Genomic DNA, 12,129 nt, shown 5'->3' on the forward strand with positions numbered 1-12,129 from the left:
CTCATCCTGAGGCTGGAGATGGCTCACACAAGCTTATAGGAGCTGAGTGTTAAATTTTCGGGAAGTTTGTGAGCCAGTTGTTAAATACAGCCATTATTAGAAATTGAATCATATAAACATAATTTAATAAATTATATTAAAAAACAAAGGTAATACACACTCAAAGCTCATCACCTCCTAATTATTTTTTATTTTTGAGACAGAGTCTCACTCTGTCACCCAGGCTGGAGTGTAGTGGCGCCATCACAGCTCACTACAGCCTTGACCTCAAGTTCAAGCAATCCTCCCGCCTCAGCCTCCTGAGTAGCTGGGACTTACAGATGCGCACCACCATGCTTGGCTAATTTTTGGTTGTTTTGGAGATGAGGTCCCACCATGTTGCTCAGGCTGGTCTCGAACTCCCAGGCTCATGTGATCCTCCTGCTTCAGCCTTCTGAAGGGCTGGGATTATAGGCATGAGCTATGAACTATGGTGCCTAGCCACTTCCTAATCATTTTCTGATGCTTTACTATCATGTCTGCTCTTGGGGCCCTTTACATCTATACGGTAGAAATGCTACATAATGGTGGCCTGTGGGGCATTTCCTAGCTCTGCATTCAGTGCCATCAGGTTAACAGCTTGACGTTGGCTGTAGTGGGGAATATTTATATTATAAACATTGGCAAACGCTACACACTAGGATTTTTTTTTTCTTTTTCTTCCAGAAAGCTGGTTGTTAAACACTTACTAAAACACCACTGGATACAAGTGACATCATACAAGGTAGGAAGAGTCAAATGAGTAATCAACATTTGGAGGAAGAGGCAAAATTAGCTGGGCGTGGTGGCGCACGCCTGTAATCCCAGCTACTAGGGAGGTTGAAGCAGGAGAATTGCTTGAACCCGGGAGGTGGAGGTTGCAGTGAGCCAGGATCACGCCACTGCACTCCAGCCTGGGCAAAGAGAGTGAAACTCTGTCTCAAAAAAAAGGGTTGGGGGGGTCCTTGAATGCCAAGTAGAGAGAGATGGGGTGAAGGTGAGGGTGGGCAAGCTGTCTACAAGCCTGCCTTGTGGGGAGTGTCTGTGTTGAATTATTTTTGGAGGGAAACATGAGGCTTAGCAAATAGCTTTATTGAGATGTAATTCTCAAACATACACAATTCACCTATTTAAAGGGTGTAACTCAATAATTTTTTGCGTATTCAGGAGCTTTGCAACCTCACCACAATTTTAAAACATGTTCTTTGTTTTTTTGTTTTTGTTTTTTGAGACACTGTCTTGCTCTGTCACCCAAGCTGGAGTCCAGTGAGGCAATCACAGTTCACTGCAACCTCCACCTCCTGCCCTTAAGCAACCCTCTCACCTCAGCCTCCCAAGTAGCTGGGACCACAGGCACGTGCCATACCCAGCTAATTTTCATATTTTTTCGGTAGAGACAGGGTTTCACCATATTACCCAGGCTGGTCTTGAACTCTTGGACTCAAGCAATCCTCCTGCTTTGAACTCCTAAAGTGCTGGGATTACAGGTGTGAGCCACTGTCCCCAGCCTTAAACTTTTCATCACCCCAAAAGAAACTCCCAGACCTGTTAGCAGTCACTCCCCATTTACGACAATCTCTTTTTTTCCCCAGCCGAAGGCAACCACCAATCTATTTTCTGCTTCTATAGATTTAAGGCTTTTTTTTAAGCTGACACAGAAATCTGAAATTGTATGAGTTAATCTTGGAGAGTGTTTCATGGGCAGCACGCCCTGTGCCAACCCAGCAATTTCTCCAATTTTCCCAGTGCGAGCTCAGTAAAACTGCCTTCTGACCACAGCTGACCCACTCCCTCTCAGTAGGCCAACTTGTTCTCTCCCCTGGGAAGGATCAAGGGAGAAAAGTTCCTACAGGTGAGCTGAGTGGTCAGCCTCAGGCTGAAGGTACAAGCTGAAACCTTGGTAGGTGCAGAAGTCGGAGGAATAAGCCGGGGGGCGGGGGGCGGGGGGCGGGCGGGTGGGCAGGGGAAGGCGCTCAGCTGAACATGGGCCTGAGTGCGAGTGTGGACCCAGATACTCTAAGGGCAGAGAAGCCTCTCTGGAGAACTGTGCTGTGGTCAGTCCCCAGGCACTTTCAAGAAAAGTCACAACCTGTATGGCTATACAAACTGCTCCATCCGTCACGGACTTGGCCCCAGGAGGAGTCACCAGTGAGAGAGTCTCACTCCCCAATTTTCAATAATGCATCTCCCTACTGGTTCTTCCTTCCCACCCCTGGCCCCGAGATGGAGTCTCACTCTGTCGCCCAGGCTGCAGTGCAGTGGCACAATCTCGGCTCACTGCAACCTCCGCCTCCCAGCTTTAAGTGATTCTCCTGCCTCAGCCTCCCAAGTAGCTGGGATTACAGGTGTGCACCACCACACCTGGCTAATTTTTGTATTTTTAGTACAAACGGGGTTTTACTATGTTGGCCAGGCTGGTCTCGAACTCCTGACCTCAGATGATCTGCCTGTCTCAGCCTCCCAAAGTGCTGGGATTACAGGCGTGAGCCACCATGCCCAGCCTCCCTACTGGTTCAATTGGCCACTTGTGCAATATAAAGTGAGGGGATGACAAAGACCCCCACCTGTCTCAAAACATTTCTACTACCAAATACTAGCATCTGAAATCCTTGTCATTCCTTTGAGTTATACCATTATCCCCAGAGGCCATGGGTGAAATTGATGTAGGGGATTGGAAGGTGGTGGAAGGGCACCTGGCTCAGGGTCAGCAAGACTTTACCTTGGAAAGCAGGGGCTGGACTCTGCATGCGGTGGGACCCTGAAGATGTGAGCTTTGGATTGAGGCAGTGATGGTTCTAGGTGATAAAGATATAGAAGATGTGTTTTGGGGAAAGGTGGGCCCAGACAGAAAGCTGGGGAGGGAGGGATGGGCCAACGCAGTGGGCCACTGAAAAGGCGTATAAAGGAGAGCCGCCATTTTTTTCACCACGCTATTTGCAGTCTTCTTCCACTCCATCTTTCTCTCTTCCCAACCCACACTATAAATAATTGCAAGTCTTTGTTCTTTGCCTTAGGAATAGCTTCTCCAGCTGTTGCCACACATTTCTGAACTGAATAAAGCATCTCTTTTGAAATCCACAAAAGAAACAGATTGAACTATGGTGTATTCTTTTTAAGAGGCTTGACTCTACTAGGAAAAAAAAGCTCCCTTACCAAAGAAAGAACATGGAGTACATGTCATAGTCACTTGCCTTCACGTGTAATGAGGCAGTGACAAGCACCCTTAGTCTCCTTAGCCACTGGCCTTGTGGCAGGAAGAGAGCCAGGCAAGCACAGGGCACAGGCAGAGTGGCAGCCTCTGCCGACCCTGAGAACCAGCCTCCTCCTCCCTCCTGGTGCCCCTAGGAATCAGCATATCCCAACCATGACTCCTGGAAGCTCTTCAGGAACAGGTGGACTAATTTCTCAGCAATAGTCACTGTTTTTGTGATATAACAGAAAGCAGTTCTAGAAAGCAGGACCGCCAAGGAAGGACATCTGCTCTGTTGCTGCTGAGAAGAAAAGCAAGTGGGCACATGGTCTGCTTTCAGGGGCAAATGAACTGGGGGGCTGGGGGAATTTCTCATGGGTGCTGTCCCATGACCAGAGAAGATGGCTAGAGTTTTGTGTAGCTAGGAGAGATGACCGGCTGCTGGAGGGCAGCTGCTGCTTTAGATCACCCATGCCTGGACTCAGAGTGAGCAGGTTCCATTCATCAGTGTGTTGGATCCTTTTACAAAGTGGTATATCCTTTATATAGATGCCCACACAGGCTGATGACAGCCCTGTCTCATGAGATCATGGCTTGAGTTCTCACTCCAGGCCTGAAGACTTTTTTTTTTTTTTTTTTTTTTTGAGACGGAGTCTCGCTCTGTCGCCCAGGCTGGAGTGCAGTGGCCGGATCTCAGCTCACTGCAAGCTCCGCCTCCCGGGTTCCCGCCATTCTCCTGCCTCAGCCTCCCGGGTAGCTGGGACTACAGGCGCACGCCACCTCACCCGGCTAGTTTTTTGTCTTTTTTGGTAGAGACGGGGTTTCACCGTGTTAGCCAGGATGGTCTCGATCTCCTGACCTCGTGATCCACCCGTCTCGGCCTCCCAAAGTGCTGGGATTACAGGCTTGAGCCACCGCGCCCGGCCTTTTTTTTTTTTTTTTTTTTGAGATGGAGTTTTGCTCTTGTTGCCCAGGCTGCAACAGCGAGATCTCGGCTCACTGCAACCTTCGCTTCCTGGGTTCAAGTGATTATTCTGCCTCAGCCTCCTGAGTAGCTGGGATTACAGGTGCCCATCACCACACCCAGCTAATTTCTGTATTTTTAATAGAGACGGGGTTTCACCATGTTGGCCAGACTCATCTCGAACTCCTGACCTCAGCCTCCCAAAGTGCTGGGATTACAGGAGTGAGCCACTGTACCCAGCCCAGGCCTGAAGACATTCTGAAGCACTCCCACCTGTGTCTCCCAGCTTCTGTCTGCATGGTCACCCCTGCCTCTGGGATCCTGTTTCCACATGGGCTGTAGTTGCTCTTTTTTTATTTTTATTTTTTGAGATGGAGTCTTGCTCTGTTGCCCAGGCTAGAGTGCAGTGGTGTGATCTCGGCTCACTGCAACCTCCACCTCCCAGGTTCAAGTGATTCTCCTGCCTCAGCCTCCTGAGTAGCTGGGATTATAGGCACCTGCCACCACGCCCAGCTAATTTTTGTATTTTTAGTAGAGATGGGGTTTCACCATATTGGCCAGGCTGGTCTTGAACTCCTGACCTCACGATCCACCCACCTTGGCCTCTCAATTGCTGGGATTACAGGTGTGAGCCACCGCGCCCGGCCTGTAGTTGCTCTTTTTGACTTTTGTTGTAAATTGTGGTAAAATGCACATAACATAAAATGTACTCGTTTTCAAGTGTACAATTTAGTGGTATTAAGTATCTGCATAGTATTGTGCAACTATCAGCACCATCTAGTTCCAGAACTTTCCATCACCCCACATGGAAACCCTACACACCTGTTAAGCAGTCACTTCTAGTTCCCCAGACCCAGTCCCTGCAACCACTGATCTGCCTCCTCCCTCTATGGCTTCACCTGTTTGCAACATTTCATGTAAATGGAACCATACAAGATGTGGCCTTTTGTGACTGGCTTCTTTCACTCAGCATAATGGTTTTCTGTTGGTTTTTTTGTTGCTCTGTCACCCAGCCTGGAGTGCAATGGCTCGATCTCAGCCTACTGTAACCTCTGCCTCCTGGGTTCAAGCAATCCTCATGCCTCAGCCTCCCAAGAAGCTAGGATTATAGGCATGTACTGCCACAACTGGCTCATTTTTGTATTTTTAGTAGAGATAGGGTTTTGTCATGTTGGCCAGGCTGGTCTCAAACTCCTGGTCTCAAGCAATCCACCCACCTTCACCTCAAGCAATCTACCCACTTTGGCTTCCCAAAGCATTGGGATTACAGGCATGAACATCATGCCCAGCTAGCATAATGTTTTGAGGTTCATTCCTATTGTAGCATGGATCAGTCCTCAATTCCTTTTTATAGCTAGATAATATTCCATTTCATGGATCTACCACATTTCGTTTTTCTGCTGGTGCTGTTTTGTACCTCATCTATCCAAATACAAAACTTGGCCCTTTCCATTTCCACAATGACCCCTGCTCACAGTTTCCTCATGGGGATAATGATACTTCATCGTTATCCTGTAAGGGTTACGTAATACACAGCAGGTAAAGTGACAAAAGCACCTAGCAACTAGTGCTCAATAATATATTATTAATTATTATATCATCATTATAGTCATTATGCAATCATTATGATCATATAAATTCCTCTAACCTCTCGTTTTCTGTTGTATCTATTCATTTGTTTCACAAAATATCTTTTTTTTTTTTGAGACTGAGTCTCACTCTATGGCCGAGGCTGGAGTGCAGTGGCGCGATCTTGGCTCACTGCAACCTTTGTCTCCCGTATTCAAGTGAGTTTCCTGCCTCAGCCTCCCGAGTAGCTGGGACCACAGGTGCCCGCCACCATTGCCCGGCTAATTTTTGTATTTTTAGTAGGGAGGGTTTCACCATGTTGGTCAGGCGTGGTCTTGAACTCCTGACCTCAGGTGATCCACCCACCTCAGCCTCCCAAAGTGCTGGGATGATTACAGGTGTGAGGCACGGCACTTGGCCCACAAAACATCGTAAATGCAATCAGGGTTGGATAGCTGCAGAGAGATGTCTGGATCAGGTACTTGCAAGGATTATGCTGAATTGCATACTCCTTTCGTTCTCAATCTCGGGCCATGAAGTCATGAGATCTCTATTATGCCGTTATAGCAAGGAGTTCATGAACCACGTCTGCAGCAAGCATTTTCCAGTACTCAGTGGCTATCCTTTCTCTCTCACATATACGGGCACTACTGTTTCTCAAATGTGTGCAGTCTTTGTTGAGAATGAATAAAAGATAAGTTATATAAAAGCCTTTTATGTGCAGTCTTTGTTGAGAATGAATAAAAGATAAGTTATATAAAAGCCTTTTATCATCATGTGTCTTCTCAATCTAACCAATACTCAAGATACCACTTTTCTCATGGGGAGATCCTCATATTTGAGAAGATTAGAAACCACTAGCATACAGCAACGCTACAAGAAATCAAAACAATTCAACTCAGTATGGAAATCAAATGATTAACAAGAGTTTATTGAACACCTACTACAAGTTTGGTACTATTCTAAGCACCACAGTGGGGGCGTGTGGATATGAATATGCAGAAGATAGTTTCTGTCCTGCACACTCAGTAGTTGGAAAGAGCAGCCATAGGCCAGTACAGTAGTCAAGAATGTGTCAGCACAAGATCAAGCGTTAAATTAGTCCTACGGCTAATACATGAAATTAACATGGACTGAAGTCATTAGGAAAGGCTCCAAGGAAGAGTCTGGCTTGAATAATAAGCACATTTTTAAAGGGGCAGGGAGCTCCAGGTAGCCAGAGATAGGAATGAGCAAGGAGTCTTAGAGTACAGATATTGGCCTGCCTGGAGTCAAGCATTTGATTTGGAAGACATGGTCAATTTCCATGGGTAGGACATCAGAGGATAGAGCCCTAGAGGTGCAAGGATGATTGAGGGGCAGTCAAAAGCCACTGAGGTTTTAGAGCAGAGGAGGGTTGAAGGAAGGCCATGTCCCAAAACGCTCAGCCTGGCTGAGGCAGAAGAGTCTGTGTTCAGGGGACTTGGGTATGTTCATTCCCAGATACAGTCATTAAAGGGACTCCATAAGGGATGGAACAGGGGTCTCTGTACTCAGACCGATCTCTTACGACAGCACCTGGGTGTCTGCCCTCTATATCAACTATCTTCTGCCCCAGACATGCACATGTGAATTGTCCAGACAGACTATGGACCTTTGTCCAGTTGTCAGAACTTTTTGCATTATTTCCAGGTTCAGAAAAAGGCATATGCCCTCTGAGAATACACAAATGGACAGAGGTTTTTATTTTTATTTTATTTATTATTTATTTATTTATTTTTGTTGCCCAGGCTGGAGTGCAGTGGCACGATCCAGGCTCACTGCAACCTCTGCTGCCTAGGTTCAAGCGATTCTCCGGCTTCAGCCTCCCAAGTAGCTGGGATTATAGGCACCTGCCACCGCGCCTGGCTAATTTTTGTAGTTTTTAGTAGAGACGGGGTTTTGCCATGTTGCCCAAGCTTGTCTTGAACTCTGGAGCTCAAATGACCCACCTGCCTTGGCCTCTCAAAGTGCTGGGATTGATTATAGGCGTGAGCCACTGTGCCCGGCCAGAATTTTTTTTGGGGGGGGAGGTAAAGGGGGGCTTTCCAGAAGAGGAATTTATGGAAAGGAATGTATTGTCTCGTCTTGTCTTACATTGTATTTTTATTTGGGGCTTTTCAGTAAAGACCAGAAACCTGCTAGACAAATTCTAAAAGAGTTGTAACACTGGTCGGGGAATTTGCCAAGCTAGCTTAATAGATATCTTCCTACCCTCAACACTCCTTAAAGCAATAGCCCTTCATGGGTAAAGTCCACGCTGACCACACCTTCCTCCCTCTCTCGCAGAGGGCAAAGGGTAGAAGACCAAGAGGCTGAGGTGTTTGGAGAAGCCAGGGAAATGGGTGGACTCGCCCTGCAGGATGCAGCTGCTGAGCTGCAGGATGCTCACCCCAAGTCACCCTGGAAGACGGAGCCATCCCCACCCTCCCTGTGCACATTTGCTGGGAGTCTGATAGGGACAGTGGAGAGGGAACAGCCAAGGCTCCACCAGATGTCTTAGGCATCTTCCTCAGTGTCTCCTTCTTCCCATCAGTCCTAGAGAACCTACCTGTGACCAAATAGGGTCAGAGGGGAGCTGGATCATGCACCCCATGGCTACCGGTGGACTTTCCTGAGATCAACAAGCTCCTGCCAGTGGCTCTTAGTTTGCTAACTAGGACAGAGCTCCCCCAGAGCCATGGCAGGAGGCAGAGCATCCCTGCCCTTCATAACCAAACGCTGCCCGACCCTCAGGAACTCCCTGTTGGTTTCAGCCCAGATGAGGAATGATGCTTATGGCCAAAGTCATGCAGGAGGCTGGGAGAAGGTTTTAAAAGCTCACAGAGGGGCCGGGCACGGTGGCTCATGCCTGTAATCCCAGCACTTTGGGAGGCCAAGGCGGGTGGATCACGAGGTTGGGAGATCGAGACCATCCTGGCTAACACGGTGAAACTCTGTCTCTACTAAAAATACAAAAAATTAGCTGGGCGTGGTGGCAGGCGCCTGTAGTCCCAGCTACTCGGGAGGCTGAGGCAGGAGAATGGCGTGAACCCAGGAGGTGGAGGTTGCAGTGAGCCGAGATCGCGCCACTGCACTCCAGTCTGGGAGACACAGCGAGACTCCATCTCAAAAAAACAAAAACAAAAACAAAAAACAACTCACGGAGGATGTAGCTTGGGACGCAGTGGCATCTATAACAAAAGAACAGAGCATATGGAGGCAATATCACTGTCATTCAACAGATACCCTCACCACTCCTTTTTCTGGCTGAGGTCCAGGGAGAGTAAGTGGTCCTCACTGAGATCCATGACTGGGATGGGAGCCAGTCTGTGGCTCATCTGTGGGCTTTCCCCCATATGAACCTGATGTAATTTTGGAAGCAGTCTGGGACAAGGTGTTTTCCTCCCTATGGAGGTGCAATGAAAGTGTGCTCAGCCGGCGAGGAGAGAGGAATGGGTATTAGGGCACGTGTTTCTGCAGCCACCAGCCAGATACCTGCATAGTCAGATGTTTCCTCCTTCTTCAGGGCCCCGCTTGTGCACCTCAGTAGAGTTGGACAGACTGACTGTCCCATGATTGGATCAGTGAGTTGTAAGTAGGGTGCATAGAGGTTTTGGCTTGTCTGAGACCATTCCAGGTTACATCTGTTATCCCAGAGTAATTATTAGTAATGTCCCCTTTCATTCTTCTATTTTTTTAAATTTTATTTTTAATTTTTGTGGGTACATAGTGGATGACCCTTTTCATTGTTTTTTGTTTGTTTGTTTGTTTGTTTGTTTTTGAGACGGAGTCTTGCTCTGTCACCCAGGCTGCAGTGCAGTGGCACAATCTCGGCTGGCTGCAACCTCTGCCTCCAGGGTTCAAGTGATTCTCCTGCCTCAGCTTCCCGAGTAGCTGGGATTACAGGCATGCGCCACCATGCCTGGCTAACTTTTGTATTTTTAGTAGAGACGGGATTTCACATCTTGGCCAGGCTGGTCTCGAACTCCTGACCTCAGGTGATCCACTCGCCTCGGCCTCCCAAAGTGCTGGGATTACAGGTGTGAGCTACTGTGCCTGGCCACCCCTTTCATTCTTAAAATGTCTTAATTTTGACAATAAATTGCTTGGTCCCCCTAGTTTATAAGGTGACAGATTTACATAAAGCACGCAAAGTCACTTAAACAAAGAGAGGGTTTTATTGCCAGAACTACAGGAAAGTCAGACATCATGAGAACCAGAGACTCCCCTGAGGGGTCCCCCACCATCTCTCCTGCTTCTTTCTCCCCTGTGGCTCTTGTTGCCTTTTCTCTCTGCACAGTTACCCTTTTCTTCCTGACAGCTGCCACCAGCTCCTGAGGTGGACATTTGGCAGTTTCCATCATCAGAAGAACCCTGACTTTCTCAGTTGCAAGTCCCCAAAAACACTCAGGAAGAAACTTACTGTCCCATGGTGGGCAGGAGGGCAAGATGGTTCCAGAACCTTGCAGCTGTCTAGGGAACCATGACGAGAATGGAGGAAGAGGCAGTTTTTAGGAGGGGCAACCGGTGCGGAATGGACAATTCCTTCAGTGTCTGGTACAATCAGCATCAAGTATTTATTGAGCGGGCCCTGTGGCATTGATCTAACCACTTGCTTGTCAAATGTGTACCAGAGCGAAGTAATATTTCCCATTAGTCTCCAGAGAGAGACGCCACTCATCCTGGGGACAGAGCTGGCCATGGAACAGAAGACAGAGGAATTTCCTTGCTTGGGAGGGCGAGGTCCCCAAGGAAAGATATTTGCTGCTTCCCAGAATACATGTGGCTTCAGGTTGGCAGCCCCCTGTCCCTGGGGGTGACTCTGGGTGTGTGCACGTGCCTGTGTTCACAGGATCTGAAATGGCTCAGGGCCAGTAGGCCAAGGCACTGGGAGCTGAGGTCATCATGGCCTGCAGCAACCCCTGCTTAGGGGGACCCTATGGAAAAGGGTCCTCTTCTCCCCTCTCTCCCTGACCACAACCCCCATCTCTGTCCTAGAAGCACTTTCTTCCTTGGACAAGCTCTGCCCCAGGCTCTGAGGTCTCACCAGAGGCACCGCTGACAGCAACAGCAATAACAGCAGCAGAGAACAAGACACTGACGGGGACTCATCTGCTTCTCTGATTTTTTTCTCTCTAATAGGCAGAAGCTCTAGGACTGTCCTAGTGACTGAGTAGAACCCTGTGGTTGTGGAACTTAACATGGAAGACTGACGTGCTCCAAGAAGGAAAGAAAAGTATTCTTATAATAGTGGGGTGGAAGCTCCGAATCACATTCAAACTGTATTATGTAACCTGCAGGATTTACAGGTGAAGCAAAACATGATGCTCTACATCATTATCTATTTCCCTTTTCACATATCTTTTACTGTAAATTCCTTGAGGTCAGGGTCACTGTTTTCTAATTCCTTGGAGTTCCAAAACTGGACGAAGCACTTTGCACATATACTGACTTCTCTATATTTACTTGCAATTTCCAATGGGGTCCGCTTCTCCCTGGCTCCCAGCTCACCTTCTCTGCCTGGAACATCTTCCTCTGACCCTTTGCCTGCCCAGCTCCTCCTCCTCCTTGCAGACTCCCCTCAGCTTTCACCTCCCCAAGATGCCTCCTCTGACCCCCGGCTGGGTTAGAGGCTCTATCCCTGGGCTGTCTCATTGTAGCTGGCTATAGGTCTGTCTTCCCCAGGTTAGAAAAGCATTTCTTGTTCCCTGGTGCTGTAAAGAAATAGCACTTGAACATAAATTTAATTTCCTTAGCAAGGCCATTTTTACTTTCTGCAGAAAGGGTACACTCGCCAGCAGTTTTGTCACGAGAGTACACTGAACAAAGGAGACAGGGTCATTTATAACCTGACACACCCACCCTACTGCTGTGTCCAGTTTCCATTGGCTGGAATGGGACCTCACATTCTGTGTTTGTCCCGAATGGCTGGCAACGTAGAACCTTTTAAAAGAGGCAAAGGCAGAGGAGAACAAAGGAAGGAGGAAGTAACTTGTGAAAAGCTGAGAAAGGTAAAAACACCTTCAAATAAGGAAGAGGAACGGGCTATGACCTGATGCTTGCTTGGACCAGTATAAGCATGCTAGGGCAACTATTTCAGCTAAATTGTGGGAGCTAAGAACATAAAGTACATTGATTTCTTTATTACGGATAGCAGATACTTAAGAATGTTAGCACAGGTCTTTGAATACATTTTGCTTCTAAGAGAAGTTACTATTTATTCCTAATTAGATGGGAAGGAAAGTCTTTGAAGAGGAACCTCTACTTTACTTTATATACCCATCAGACAGGGGCCTTCTGTAGGGCAATACAATTCCTGGCACGCAATAGGTGATCAATAAATATTTTTTGAATGGACAAAGATGATTTTGTAAGCAGTGCCTGATTC

General features: G+C 47.7%; 1 protein-coding gene and 1 non-coding gene across 5 annotated transcripts in view; both read right to left on the reverse strand.

The window, feature by feature from the left end:
• The window catches only part of DGLUCY (D-glutamate cyclase), a 164,747-nt gene that overhangs the window by 124,844 nt on the left and 27,774 nt on the right, over positions 1–12,129 (reverse strand). The gene's annotated exons all lie outside the window — the stretch shown is intronic.
• Positions 7,871–7,931, reverse strand: LOC112424219 (U7 small nuclear RNA). Its single transcript, XR_003014939.1, has one exon. It is a non-coding gene; the product is annotated as a U7 small nuclear RNA (small nuclear RNA).

The sequence above is a fragment of the Macaca nemestrina genome, chromosome 7 (genome assembly GCF_043159975.1).
Source record: "Macaca nemestrina isolate mMacNem1 chromosome 7, mMacNem.hap1, whole genome shotgun sequence".
In the NCBI taxonomy this organism is placed as follows: domain Eukaryota; kingdom Metazoa; phylum Chordata; class Mammalia; order Primates; family Cercopithecidae; genus Macaca; species Macaca nemestrina.